The sequence below is a fragment of the Erinaceus europaeus genome, chromosome X (genome assembly GCF_950295315.1).
Source record: "Erinaceus europaeus chromosome X, mEriEur2.1, whole genome shotgun sequence".
In the NCBI taxonomy this organism is placed as follows: Eukaryota; Metazoa; Chordata; class Mammalia; order Eulipotyphla; family Erinaceidae; genus Erinaceus; species Erinaceus europaeus.
Window position 1 is genome coordinate 76,221,438 of NC_080185.1, and position 13,283 is coordinate 76,234,720.

Here is a 13,283-nt window from a genome sequence, read left to right on the forward strand (position 1 = left end):
GCCTGTGAAGTGACTCCCCTGCAGGTGGGGAGCCATGGGCTCGAACCAGGAACCTTATGCCAATCCTTGCGCTTTGTGCCACCTGCACTTAACCTGCTGCTCTATCGCCTGATTCCCAGTGCTTGCCTTCTTACAGTATGTAGTCTATTGGCATTTACAGGCAAGCAAATAATTCCGTAAAGCATGATATAGCCTGATATTGGAGAAATATGGTCAGAAGGTTATATTAAAAGAAAGGTTTCTAAATTGACTTTGAATTTGGGGAATTGTATTATTTTTCTCTGGTTGCTTCAGGATTGTCTGTTTTTCTACCAGCATTATCTTTGGGCTCCATACCAGCATGATTCCACAATTCCAGGTAGTCAGTCAGTCTCTCTCTCTCCCCCCCCCTCTAGTGTAGAGAGAGGGGGAAATAAGGAGGGACACCACAGCACTACCCCTTTTTTCATGAAGCTACCCCCATGCAAGTGCCCTCATGTGGTGGCAAGGAGCTCAAACCTCGGTCTTCACATGTAGTAAATTGTGCACTCTGCCAAATGAGCTATCTCTTGAGACCCAAGATTTTCTTTCCTTTTAAATTTATTATCATTTAAATTTTTTTCTGCATTTGACATTAGTGATATAATAGTGGCATATAAGATTATAAGACAACAGGGGTATAGTTCTATACTACACCCACCACCAAAGTTCTGTGTCTCCCTCCCCCGCTCCTGAAAAGATAACCATCATAGTTCTAACAAAGCCTTAGAGACAAGTTGGCTACTTTTTTGTTGTTGTATGCAAGTTTATGTGGTTCAGTTCTCTATATTCCAGTTATGAGTGAAACCACTTGGTAGTTGTCTTTCACCTCTAAATTGACAAAGCCTAATCACCTCTAGTTCCATCCATTCCAGGATCATTTCCTGATTTTTTGATTTTCAGTAGTTTGACTATGATTACACATTAAGTGCCATTTTTGCTACATTTATCCTGTTTGGATTTTGCTGCCAAATTCGTAAAATGTCCAATCATTATTTCTTCCAAGTGTTTCTGCCACAGCCTGGGAGGTGGCTCAGTGGCTAATGTGCTTGACAAATGAGACTGATGCCCTTGGCATGGCAAGAGTAGAGCTCTGGGTTCCTCTCTCTCATTAATAAGAAATCTTTTAAAAATGTATCAGATGCCATTCTCACTTTCCACTCATTTTGCAACTGTAACCACACCACACATATTGTATTGCCTACAGTTCTGGAGGGCTTTTCTTTTTGGTTGTCATTTCTGGGGCTTCACTGTTCTTGGCTGATTTTTGTCAGAAAGAGCACAATGATATATATATATATATATATATATATATATATATATATATATATATAGAGAGAGAGAGAGAGAGAGAGAGAGAGAGAGAGACACCATGGCACTAAAGCTTCCTTCAATGTGGTGGTGGCCAGACTTGAACCTGGGTCACACATATGGCAAGTAGGCATACCATCTAGGTGAGTTGTCTTCTTCGTTTCCTTCCTTCCTTCCTTCCTTCCTTCCTTCCTTCCTTCCTTCCTTCCTTCCTTTCTTTCTCCCTCCTCTTCTTTGCCTTCTTTGCGTTTTCTATTTCTTTTTTTTTAAATTTCCTTTTTGTTGCCCTGGTTGTTTTTATTGTTGTAGTTGTTGGATAGGACAGAGAGATATGGAGAAAGGAGGGAAGACAGAGAGAAGGAGAGAAAGACAGACACCTGCAGACCTGCTTCACAGTCTGTGAAGCGACTCCCCTGCAGGTAGGGAGCTGGGGGCTTGAACCGGGATCCTTATGCTGGTCCTTGTGCTTTGCACCACCTGCGCTTAACCTGCTGCGCTGCTGCCCGATTTCCAACATTTTCTATTTCTATGTTAGCTTGTTTTATCTTTCATTTGTACTCCAAAACTTCATACATGTGCAATTTCACTACATTGGGTTGTCTTGCTCAGAAAAAAAAAGTATATATGAAGAGAGAGAGAGAGACACCATGGCACTAAAGCTTCCTTCAATGTGGTGATAGCAAGGCTTGAACCTGGGTCACACACATGGCAAAGTAGGCATACCATCTAGTTGGGTTGTCTTCTTTGTTTTCTTTCTTTCTTTCTTTCTTTCTTTCTTTCTTTCTTTCTTTCTTTCTTTCTTTCTTTCTTTCTCTCTTTCTTCCTTACTCCCTCCTCCTCCTCTTCTTTGCCTTTGCATTTTCTATTTCTATGCTGAGCTTTTCTACCTTTCGTTTGTAATCCAAAACCTCATACATGTGCAATTTCACTACATTGGGTTGTCTTTCTCAGAAAAAAAGTATATATGGAGAGGAGGCGGGGAGGATGAATGAGATTACACAGAGGAGAGGCACCACGGAACAGAAGTTTCTCTTGGGACTGTAGTGCTTCTACTGATATGTCAAGGGCTTGAACCTGAGCCTACTGTATGACAAAACAAATGGCCTACCAGGTGAGCTATCTTACCAGCCCTGCTATTTATTTATTTATTGGCTAGAGACAGAGCGAAATTGTGAGGGAAGAGGGATGTAGAGATGGGGGGGAGAGAGAGAGATACCTGCAGCACTGCTTTACAGCTTGTGAAGCCTCGCTTCCTACCCATCCCCACAGATAGAAATGTGGGACATGAACTCAGATCCTTGTGTATAGCAACATGTGTGCTCTAACAAATATACCACTACCCAGTCCCTCCCGTTTTCTATATTTTCTTTCATTACTAGGACATATATTAGATATATAATGCTGGAGAGGGAAACACAGACTCAGTGGTGGGTATAGTTAGATGAAGAAACACAAACTGAACAGTAAGTGTGGTTGGAGTGGGAAATAAACTGAGGGGGAGTTGCACTGTGAATAGGAGGCAGATTTGGAGGGGAAATTATGCCTAGCGATCACTTTCTTTTGTTCTTTCAACCAGAGCACTGCTCAGCTCTGGTTTATGGTGGTGCTGGGGGGTAAATCTGGAACCCAGAACCTCGGGTATGAGAGTCTGCTGCATAAATTGCTGTTCTATCTCCTTAATTCTCTGCTTGTCCCTTATGTTCAGAAAGTAAAGTCTTCCACATCCTTCATTTCAAGAGAGTCCTCCTTCAGGTGGAGTGAATTCCTTGTCTTTTATTTCACAAGTCTCCTTTTCCTCAGGTGAAACAATTCCCTTTCCTCAGATCAATGGTCTTCCTCTCAGCTGGAGTGATTTCTTCTTTGTCTGTCCTCAGATCAGTGGTTTCCCTCTCCTGGGGTTCAATAGAGATTTCCTCTTCTTTCTTCGGATCAGCAGTCTCTCTCTCCTCAAGTTGAATAGTTTTCCCCCTTCTCCTCCTCCTCCTCCTCCCCAACCCCTTCCTCCTTTTTCTTCACATCAAAGGTCTCTCATCAGATGGAGAAATTTTCTCCTCTTTTAGATCTCCTCAGGTATGCATTTGTTAAATGTTTGATCCTCCCTGTTACTCAGTCTCTGGTGGTATCAGGTTTGGGGGAAAGAATAGTTTAGATGGGACTGAGGAGATAGCATAATGGTTATGCAAAAAGACTTTCATGCCTGAGGCATCAAAGGTCTTGGATTCAATCCCCAGCACTACCGTAAGCCAGAGTTGAACAGTGCTCTTGTAAAAAAAAAAAAAAAAGTTGACTCAAGACTCCCAGGATATTTTTTATTCCTCATCAAATATATCATGCCAGAGTTGGCCTCCGCTAATTATCTTTTTTTCCTCCCCAATTGCTGTCAGTTTTACTTATTTATATTTTATTTTATTAGAAAAGTTAGGTTACAAGACTATAGAATTACAGGGTATAGTTCCACACCACATCCTCCACCAAAATTCTGTGTTCCCACCCTCCCACCTCCCAAAGCTAATCACCAGTTTTCACACATCTCAGAAACAGTTTGCCTTCCCCCCCCCTCAGGTTCATATGTATCAGTTCTCTAGACTCCATATATGAGAGAAACCATCAGGTTGTTTGTCGTTCACCTTTCTGCTTATTTTGCTAAGCACAATCACCTTTAGTTCCATCATATTGTCTCAAAAGACACAATATCATCCTTTCTGACTGGTGAGTAATGTTCAGTGAAATATATGTCCCATAGCTCATCTGTCAATGAGCACTTAGGCTGCTTCCACTCTTTGGCCACTGTGACTAATGCTGCTATGAATATGGGGTGCATATGTCCTTTCTGTTAAGTGTTTCTATGTCCTTTGGGTAAATGCCTAAGAGTGGTATTGCCAGGTCATATGGTAATTTCACTTTTTGTTTCAGGACTCTCCATATCATCCAAATGCACCTGTTTGCATTCCCACCAGCAGTATGGAAGAGTTTCTTTTACTGGCTCACTTAATGGTGGTCTTTTTGGTTACTACCAGATTACTCCATCACCTGGGGCCCTAGTCAGGGTATCCTAGTTCTCCCATAGACCTCTACCTTCTCAATCCACCATGACAGGTCACTTCTATCAGGAGCATCATCATAAACCCTTTTGTGGGCCTCTCCAGGACCACACCCTCACTATAAAATAGCAATGGTAGGGGCTTTCTGAAGGGAGGCTGGGTCAGCCTACTCTGCCACTCAAGGAAGACTGGACCTGAAATGAGTGATGCCTAGAATGTTCCCAGTTATGACCATAGACTGAAGTCAGACCAACAGGGACTCAGAGGTTATATAGGCTCCTGTGCTAAATATGAAGGAATATGGGCCCTGGGTTAGATTGATGTGGTAAACAGTTAATTGTATTTATATATTCTTTCCAAGTTTGGAAGCTACTCTCTGCCCTAATCCAGCTCTCTAGTTCCATTCCCAACTCTGACTACACCTTCCCAGACAATATTCTTAGTCCACCTCCATGTAAGCTATCAAGCTCAAGCAAAAATTACTTGTCATTGGCCCCTAGAAACATAGCTAAAAAAGACTTCCTAACTTTTTTTTTTACCATAACTTTGCTCAGCTCTGGTTTATGATAGTGTGGGGAATTGAATCTTCAGTCATTACAATCTGATTGCACAACCACTATGCTATCTCCCCTAACCCCTAACTTCTTTTTTTATTTTTAAATTTATTTTCCCTTTTGTTGCCCTTTTTATTGTTGTAGTTATTACTGTTGTTGTTATTGATGTTGTCATTGTTAGATAGGACAGAGAGAAATGGGGGGGGAAGACAGAGAGGGTGACAGAAAGATAGACACCTGCAGACCTGCTTCACATCTTGTGAAGCGACCCCCCTGCAGGTGGGGAGCAGGGGGCTTGAACCGGGATGCTTACACTGGTCCTTGTGCTTTGCGCCACCTGTGCTTAACCGGCTGCGTTACTGCCTGACTCCCTACCCCCTAACTTCTTATCACCTTAAAATCCCTATTCTCACATGCTCTATTCCTACTTTCTGGCTCCTGTTTATTAAACATTTTGTCCTGTTTTTTTTTTTTTTGCCTCCAGGTTTATTGCCGGGGCTCAGTGCCTGCACCACGAATCCACTGCTTCTCGAGATCATTTTTCCCCCTTTTGTTGCTCTTGTTTTTTTATTGTTGTTGTAGTTATTGGTTTTTTTTTTTCTTAACCAGAGCACTGTTCAACTCTGGTTTATGGTGGTGTGGGGGATTGAACCTGGGACTTTGGCCTCAGGCATGAGAGTCTGTTTGCATAACCATTATGCTATCTACCCTCCACCCTATTGTTGTTGTTATTGATGTCCACGTTGTTGGATAGGACAGAGAGAAATCGAGAGAGGAGAGGCGACAGTGGGGGGAGAGAAAGATAGACACCTGCAAAACTGCTTCACCGCCTGTGAAGTGACTCCCCTGCAGGTGGGGAGCCGGGGGCTCGAACTGCTATCCTTCCGCTGGTCCTTGCGCTTCGCATCACGTGTGCTTTTTAGCCACCAAGTTGTAGATGCTATTATGATTCCATCCTGAACTCCTTGGGTGGACAACCTCACCAATGTGTCCCAGAACCTCACCTCTCCAGAGCCCTATCCCATTAGGAAAAGATAGAAGCAGGCTGGGGGTATGTATGGATCAATCTGCCATCATCCATGTCCAGCGGAGAAGCAATTACAGAAGCCAGAAGTTCCACCTTCTGTACCCCATACTCTCAAGAAGAATTTTGGTCCATACTCTCAGAGGAGGAGAAATGTTAGGGGAATATGTCCAGAGGGCTCTGGATCCCAATTCTATCAGAACCCTGAGAGAGTAAAGGAAAAAAGGAAAGACATTTTGAAGTAGTGATAGGTGCAGGTTTTGACTTAGAAAGGAAGAGAAGGCAGGGCCACAGAAACAAATGGGCAATCTCTCTCTCTCCATATATATATATATATATATATATATATATATATATATATATATATGTTGTCGTCAGTGTTGGATAGGACAGAGAGAAATGGAGAGAGGAGGGGAAGACAGAGGGGGGGAGAGAAAGACAGACACCTACAGACCTGCTTCACCACCTGTGAAGTGACTCCTGCAGGTGGGGCTCAAACCGGCATCCTTACGCTGAGATCCATGTGCGCTTAACCCGCTGCACTACCGCCCGACCCCCATACACACACACACACACACACACACACACACACACACAGTTATAGAAATTATAGTAAGAAAAAAAAGAAAAAACAAGAAATTATAGTCAACCCACATCTGTGACCTTGGGAGAACTAGTGCAGTTTCCAATGGAGGGAACGGGGACACAGAACTCTGGTGGTGGAAACGGTGTGGAATTGTCCACTATTATCTTATAATTCTGTAAACCAATATTAAATCACTAATAAAAAACGAAATAAAAATAAATGTCTCTTTTTCTCCACAGCCTCGTCAACACAGTTGCTTCCTGTTTTGTTGTTGATGTAAGCTATCTCACCAGTGTAAGGTGGAATCTTGGTGCACTTTTAATTTACATTTCTTTTATAATAAGTGATGTGGAGCATTTCTTTATGTCTGTGAGTCATGTATATAAGTTCTTTGGAGACCTCTATTAATTGTCTTTTTCTTTGAAAAATCAGTCATGTATTTCTGATTCTTCATGTACTAAATAATTTTAAAAGGGTTTCCTGAACATTGTGAATTATATTTTGTAGAGACTCTAGATTCTACTGCATTCCTCTGAAGAGTATGGATGTATTTTTAAAGCCAGCAACTCACTTGGTTAAATTGAAGCTGCAGCCTCTGCCTTGCCTATGATTAGTGGCTATTAAAATCTCAGTTCTGTTCTCTTAGTCTTTCACTGAAACTCCTTTAAATCTGACCTAAGCATGTGTGGCTCAGGATAAGTCTCCAGAAGAATTGGTACAGATAATTTAGGGCTCTTCTCAGGATCTCCTTCTGAGATAACCACTCACTTTCTTGAGACTGTGGTTGCGCAGGCCCTATCTTCTGATTTTTCCGGGTAACAAGATTTCCTAATGTCATTTTGGTGATATAGCTGGTGATTGGAGCCTACCTGCAGGCTAGAGATACATAAAAGGGAAACTCACCTCAGGCTGTTCCCTTATTGTAAGTTCTAATCTTCCTTCAATATCTGCTTGCCTTTTTAAAAAATGAAATAGGAAGAGAAAGAGAGAGAGAGAGAGAGAGAGAGAGAGAGAGACCAAGACCAGAGCACTGCCCAGCTCTGGCTCATGGTGATGCAGAGGATTGAACCTGGGACCTCAGAGAAGGCATAAGAGCCTTTTGCAGAACCACTAAGCTACTGTCCTTCCACCCTATCAGCTTTTGTTCAGTGTGTGTGTGTGTGTGTGTGTGTGTGTGTGTGTGTGTGCATGCGAGCGCATGAGTACAGAGATTATATTTTTGTTACTCGAGAATAGAACCTATGAGATTCTCTTGTGATTTTTTTTTAATAGTGGAAATCATAGCTCACATCTTTTTTTCTTGTCAACCTTATCCTCTTCTTGCTCAGAGGGGAAAAAAAACTAACTTGTTAACTTTCTCCCTTTTCTCATTACCTCCTGTTTTGGGCAGACATTCATCCCTTCACTTACTCAGTCATTCATCAAATATATACTGAGTCAGGTATTGTGCTAAGCATTGAGGGGGACAAAAATCAGAAAACAGAGTTTTTTGTCAGTGAAACTGCTCTGTTTAAGGTCATCAAAGGTCTGAATTTTGTTTTTACAATAAATGTATTTTTGACTCTTTATTTTTTATTATTATCATCTTTATTTATTTATTGGATAGAGACAGCCAGAAATCGAGATGGAATGGGGAGATAGAGAGGGAGAGAGACAGAGACACCTGCAGCCCTGCTTCACCACTTGTGAAACTTTCCCCCTGCAGGTGGGGACTGGGGGCTTGAACGCGGGTCCTTGTGCACTATAACGTGTGCACTCAACCAGGTGCACAACCACCCAGCCCCCTGGTCTGAATTTTTAAATCACCAAACCAAATAAGTTTTTTTTTTTTTTTTTTTTTTTTGCGTGAGCTGCAGTTTATTCCAGGACAGACAGACAGAAGGGCGTGCGGGCTGGCACGGGTTCAAATGATCTTCTTCTTGGGTTGCAGGTTGTTGGTGTGGCCGCACTTCTTGTGGCAGTTGACAGAGAGTGCTGGTGCAGGTGCGCGTAGCACTTGCAGCAGACTGTCTTCTCGCAGTTGTATTTCTGCGCCAGCTTATGCAGGGACCAAAGTTTTCTTACTTTTAATTTCTCTAACACCATTTCTCTTTCTTTTAAATTGTATTAGTGATTTAGTATTGATTTACAAAATTACATGTCAACAGGGGTATAATTCCACATTGTCCCCATCACCAGAGTTCTGAATCCCCAGTCCCTCCACTGCAAGCCACAGCAATTCTCCCAAGGCTGCAGACATGGGTTAACTATCATCTCTACAACTATCTGTCTACATCTGTACATAATTTCTCCCTGTTTCTTCCAGGCCCAGTCCTCTCTTCCACTTCAAGCCACACATAACCCTATTACTACATCTAAATGTCCCTCTCTTTTTCTCCTCTCTCTCTCTGGGTCCGGATGGAACTGGAGTTCAGAGCCCTCTTATCCTCTTCCCCATATCATTTCTCCCCCACTGGGAGTATGGATCAAAATTGTTTTGGGTTTGCAGAAGGTAGGAGTTCTGGTTTCTCCTCTAGACATGGATGATGGTAGGTTGATCCATACCCCCAGCCTGGTTCTATCTTTCCCTAGTGAGGGAGAGCTCTGGAGAAGTGAGATTCCAGGGCACACTGGTGAGGTCATCTGCCCAGAGAAGTCAGGATTGAATCACGGTAGCATCTGCAACTGTCTGGAAGGTGGCAGGATACAGAGTGAGACAAAATGGTTAATGAGCAGGAACACAAAAGTAGGAACACAACAGATGAGATTAGGGATTATAGGGTGGAAGTCCATTTTAAGCATGTTTCTAAGGGCCCACAACTATGATATTTGTTGTTTGAGTTTGATAGCTAACATGTAGTTGGATAAAACTATTGTCTGAGAAAATTGTGTCAGAGTAAAGAAAAGGGCTAGAAAGTTGTATTAGGGCAGAGAGTAGCTTGTATTCTTGAAAAAATTCTATGGATATAATTAACTATTTACCTCCATCCACGCATCCCAGGGCATATATTTAACACCAGAGAATGTCTAACCTCTGAGTCCCCATTGGTCTGAGCTCACAGCTCATGGTCACAGCTGGGAACATTGCAGGTTGCACTCATTTCAGTATCAGTCTTCCCTGAATGGCAGGGCAAGATACCCTCTAATATCATTTCCCCATCTTCTATCAGCTCCTGAACTAGCCTCTCCTTCACACTCTGTCCTGTGCCTTCTAGTTCTTCCAACTCACTGATTCCTTCTCTTGGTTTTCAGGTACATGGAATCTAAGAGGCTGTATCTTTGACTCCTTTCTTCTCTTGTCTTTGGCAATGTCATTCAGTCCAAGTGCTTCAACAACCACTTCCATGCTTAAAATGCCTAAATCTTCACCTTCAACAGTGGATCTCTCTTCTGAGATAGGGTCTTCAGTTGTTTGTCTATACCTGTTTGTCTAACAAGTATATTAAACCGCATGTAGTCAAAACTTCAATACTTACCTTGCTCTTTGTGACTGTTCTTCCTTCTGTGTTTCCTAATTTGGTTAATTTCTGATACCAGAAGCATATAACTAGATAAGATCTAGATAAGATCAGGACAATTCTATAAGAAATTCTGGCATGGGGTGGGAAGTTTGACATTAGGGAAAATTTCTAAAGTCTCCTTTTTGTTGTTACCAGAGCTATTACTGGGGCTAAGTGCTTGCAAGATGAATTCACTGCTCCTGGTGGCCATCACCCCACTCCTCCCTCCCTCCCTCCCTTCTTCCTTCCTTCCTTCCTTCCTTCCCTCCCTCCCTCCCTCCTTCTTTCCTTCCTTCCTTCCTTCCTTCCTTCCTTCCTTCCTTCCTTCCTTCCTTCCTTCCTTTTTTGATATAGACAGAGAGAACTTGAGAAGGAAGGAGGTGATATGGAAGCAGAGAGAAAGAGAGACTCCTGCAGCACTGCTTCACTACTTGTGAAGCTTACCCCTTTGCAGGTAAGAACAAGGGCCTTGAAACCAAGTCCTTGTATATGGTAACACATGTACTCTACCTGGTGGTTTGTCGCCCACTTCATAAACTCTCCTTTAAGAAAACGTTTTACTTATTTTTATAAGAGACAGACAGACACACACACACACACAGAGAGAGAGGGAGAGGGAGAGGGAGAGGGAGAGGGAGAGGGAGAGGGAGAGGGAGAGGGAGAGGGAGAGGGAGAGGGAGAACCAGAGCATAACTTTGGTATATGTGATGCCAGGAATCAAATTCAGGACCTCATGTGTATAAGTCCATCACTCTAGCCATTGTGTCACCTCTTGGGCAAGTGAAATCCCTTCCAATTCTCTTAAGTTTTCTCAGCACAGTATTGCCTTCTTCAAAGAGCTTATAATCAAACACGGGAAGACAAAGAAATTGAATGATAACTGGTCCTGACTTCACATGTAGGAATTTGGAGAAGACATAGTATATATTATAATGACTAAGTTAGTGAGTCAGGTTGTAGCGCAGTGGGTTAAGTGCACATGGCACGAAACGCAAGGACTGGCGTAAGGATCCGGGTTTCAGCCCCCGGCTCTCCACCAGCAGGGGAGTCGCTTAACAGGTGGTGAAGCAGGTCTGCAGGTGTCTGTCTTTCTCTCCCCCTCTCTGTCTTCCCCTCCTCTCTCCATTTCTCTCTGTCCTATCCAACAACGATGACATCAACAACAACAACAATAATAACTACGGCAACAATGAAAAACAAGGGCAACAGTAGGGCACCAAAGTAAAAACCTTGTGGTGAGGGGGAGGGTGGACATTAGGTTTCCCTGGGTGGCGGGCAGGGTGGGGGTGGGAGTGGGGGGGTTGAGGTGGGTGGTGGAGGTGGGAGGGTGGGGTGGGTGGTATGGAACACAGTCTTTTGGTGGTGGGAATGTTGTTTATGTACACTCCTCTTAAAGTGTAGTCATATAAACCACTATTTAATTAATATGAGAGGGGAAAAATTGATTGTATGACTCGAACTTTTTAAAACAAAGACTGAGTCTTTTTAATACATAGGCTGAGTCTTTGATACGCTGACTCTTTCAAAAGCCTAGACCAGGTAGAACAGAAGCAACCAGTGGCACAGCTATATACATTATACAACAAACCCTAACAACGGGACTTTTCAAAGTTAACCCAATACCAAAATGTGATGATAACAATAACTATCCATTGTCTTCTTGAACCCTAAGACAGCAGGAACCTCACATTTCCACAATAGAGCCTATATTTCCCCCAGTTCTTGAACCTTAGGGTGGGGCCCACTTTCCTGCATGCTTCTCTCAATTCATATAAAATAATATTGCATCCGCCAATTGCAACCTAATCAACGAGTGCCACCCCAGCATGTTTCACTTCAGACTGTGTCCAGAGACTTCAGGTGTGGAATGACAACCCTTCAGCTTCATCACTCGGGTGAGACCTTTCCTTTCATAGTATTCTCTAATTCCATTCCAGGTGGTCCACTCCCCAGTAAAGTCCCCAAACCTAGATATAAACCAGGTCCCCTGAGATAGAGCATATGTTCACATGTGTCCATAAACCAGGGCAAAATATATACCTGAAAGCAGAAGTACACAAGAGTCTGCAGTGAGTACCCCCAACACTTCATCTGCACTATTCCAGCCTTTAGGTCCATGATTGTTCAACAATTTGTTTGGCTTTGTATGTTAACTCTCTTTTCAGCCACCAGGTTCCAGATGCCAGCATGATGCCGACCAGACTTCCCTGGACTGAAGACCCCACCAATGTGTCCTGGAACTCTGATTCCCCAGAGACCCTCCCTACTAGGGAAAGAGAAAGGCAGACTGGGAGTATGGATCGACCAGTCAATGCCTATGTTCAGCGGGGAAGCAATTACAGAAGCTAGACCTTCCACCGTCTACAACCCACAACGACCCTGGGTCCATACTCCCAGAGGGATAGAGAAATGGGAAAGCTATCAGGGGAGGGGAGGGGATGGGATGGGATAGGGAGGTCGGGTGGTGGGAATTGTGTGGAGTTGTAAGCCTCCTATCCTATGGTTTTGTTAATGTCTCCTTTCTTAAATTAAAAAAAAAAGGGCAACAAAAGGGGGGGGAAAAGACTAAGTTAAGCTCTTCAAAGGTAGAAACTGTGTTTCTATTTCATTTCTAGTTCCACAATTGTCACTCTCTACACTGTAGAAACTCCAAAAAAAGATTTTTGGAATGATTTTGTGATCATTACTAATGTTTATTGAGTACTGATCTAGTGTGTGGTTATTCATTAAATGATGTGGGGTTAGCCAAGATTTAAAGACCTTTTCCAATTGATCTTTCTAACTGATCAGTCAGCCAACAACTACTTACTCAGTGCCCATTATTTGTAATACACCATTCTAGGCGTTTTGAGGGATGCAGGAGGCAATAGAAAGAAAACTCTTCCCCAGACAACAACTTGGGTCCATCTGCATATCAGATGTCAGGCTCAGGATAAAACTAGTATGTATAATCATGGGCCCCTTGGAATATAACTAAGATGGGCCTATTAGCTATCTTCAAAATGGAGACCCCAAATCTTCATCTGTAATATTCCAGCCTTTAGGTTCATGATTAGTCAACACTTTGTTTGGCTTTATATGTTAACTCTTCTTTCAGCCACCAGGTTCCAGATGCTACCATGATGCTAATGGACCTCCCTGGGCAGACGACCCCACCAATGTGTCCTGGAGCCCCACTTTCCCAGAGCCCCGCCCCACTAAGGAAAGAGAGAGACAGGCTGGGAGTATGGATTGACCTGCCAATGCCCATGCTCAGTGGAGAAGCAATTA

General features: G+C 43.0%; 1 long non-coding RNA gene across 2 annotated transcripts in view; it reads left to right on the forward strand.

Moving 5' to 3' along the window:
• The window catches only part of LOC132535925 (uncharacterized), a 38,276-nt gene extending 25,842 nt beyond the window's left edge, over positions 1–12,434 (forward strand). The window contains exons 2-3 of one of the 2 annotated variants that reach the window (XR_009547635.1): positions 3,892–4,038; positions 12,179–12,434. This is a non-coding gene — a long non-coding RNA (uncharacterized LOC132535925). Of the gene's footprint in view, positions 1–3,891; positions 4,039–9,765; positions 10,089–12,178 lie in introns of those variants that run through there. The other variant, XR_009547636.1, reaches the window with a different exon arrangement.
• Positions 12,435–13,283: the final 849 nt, after the last annotated feature.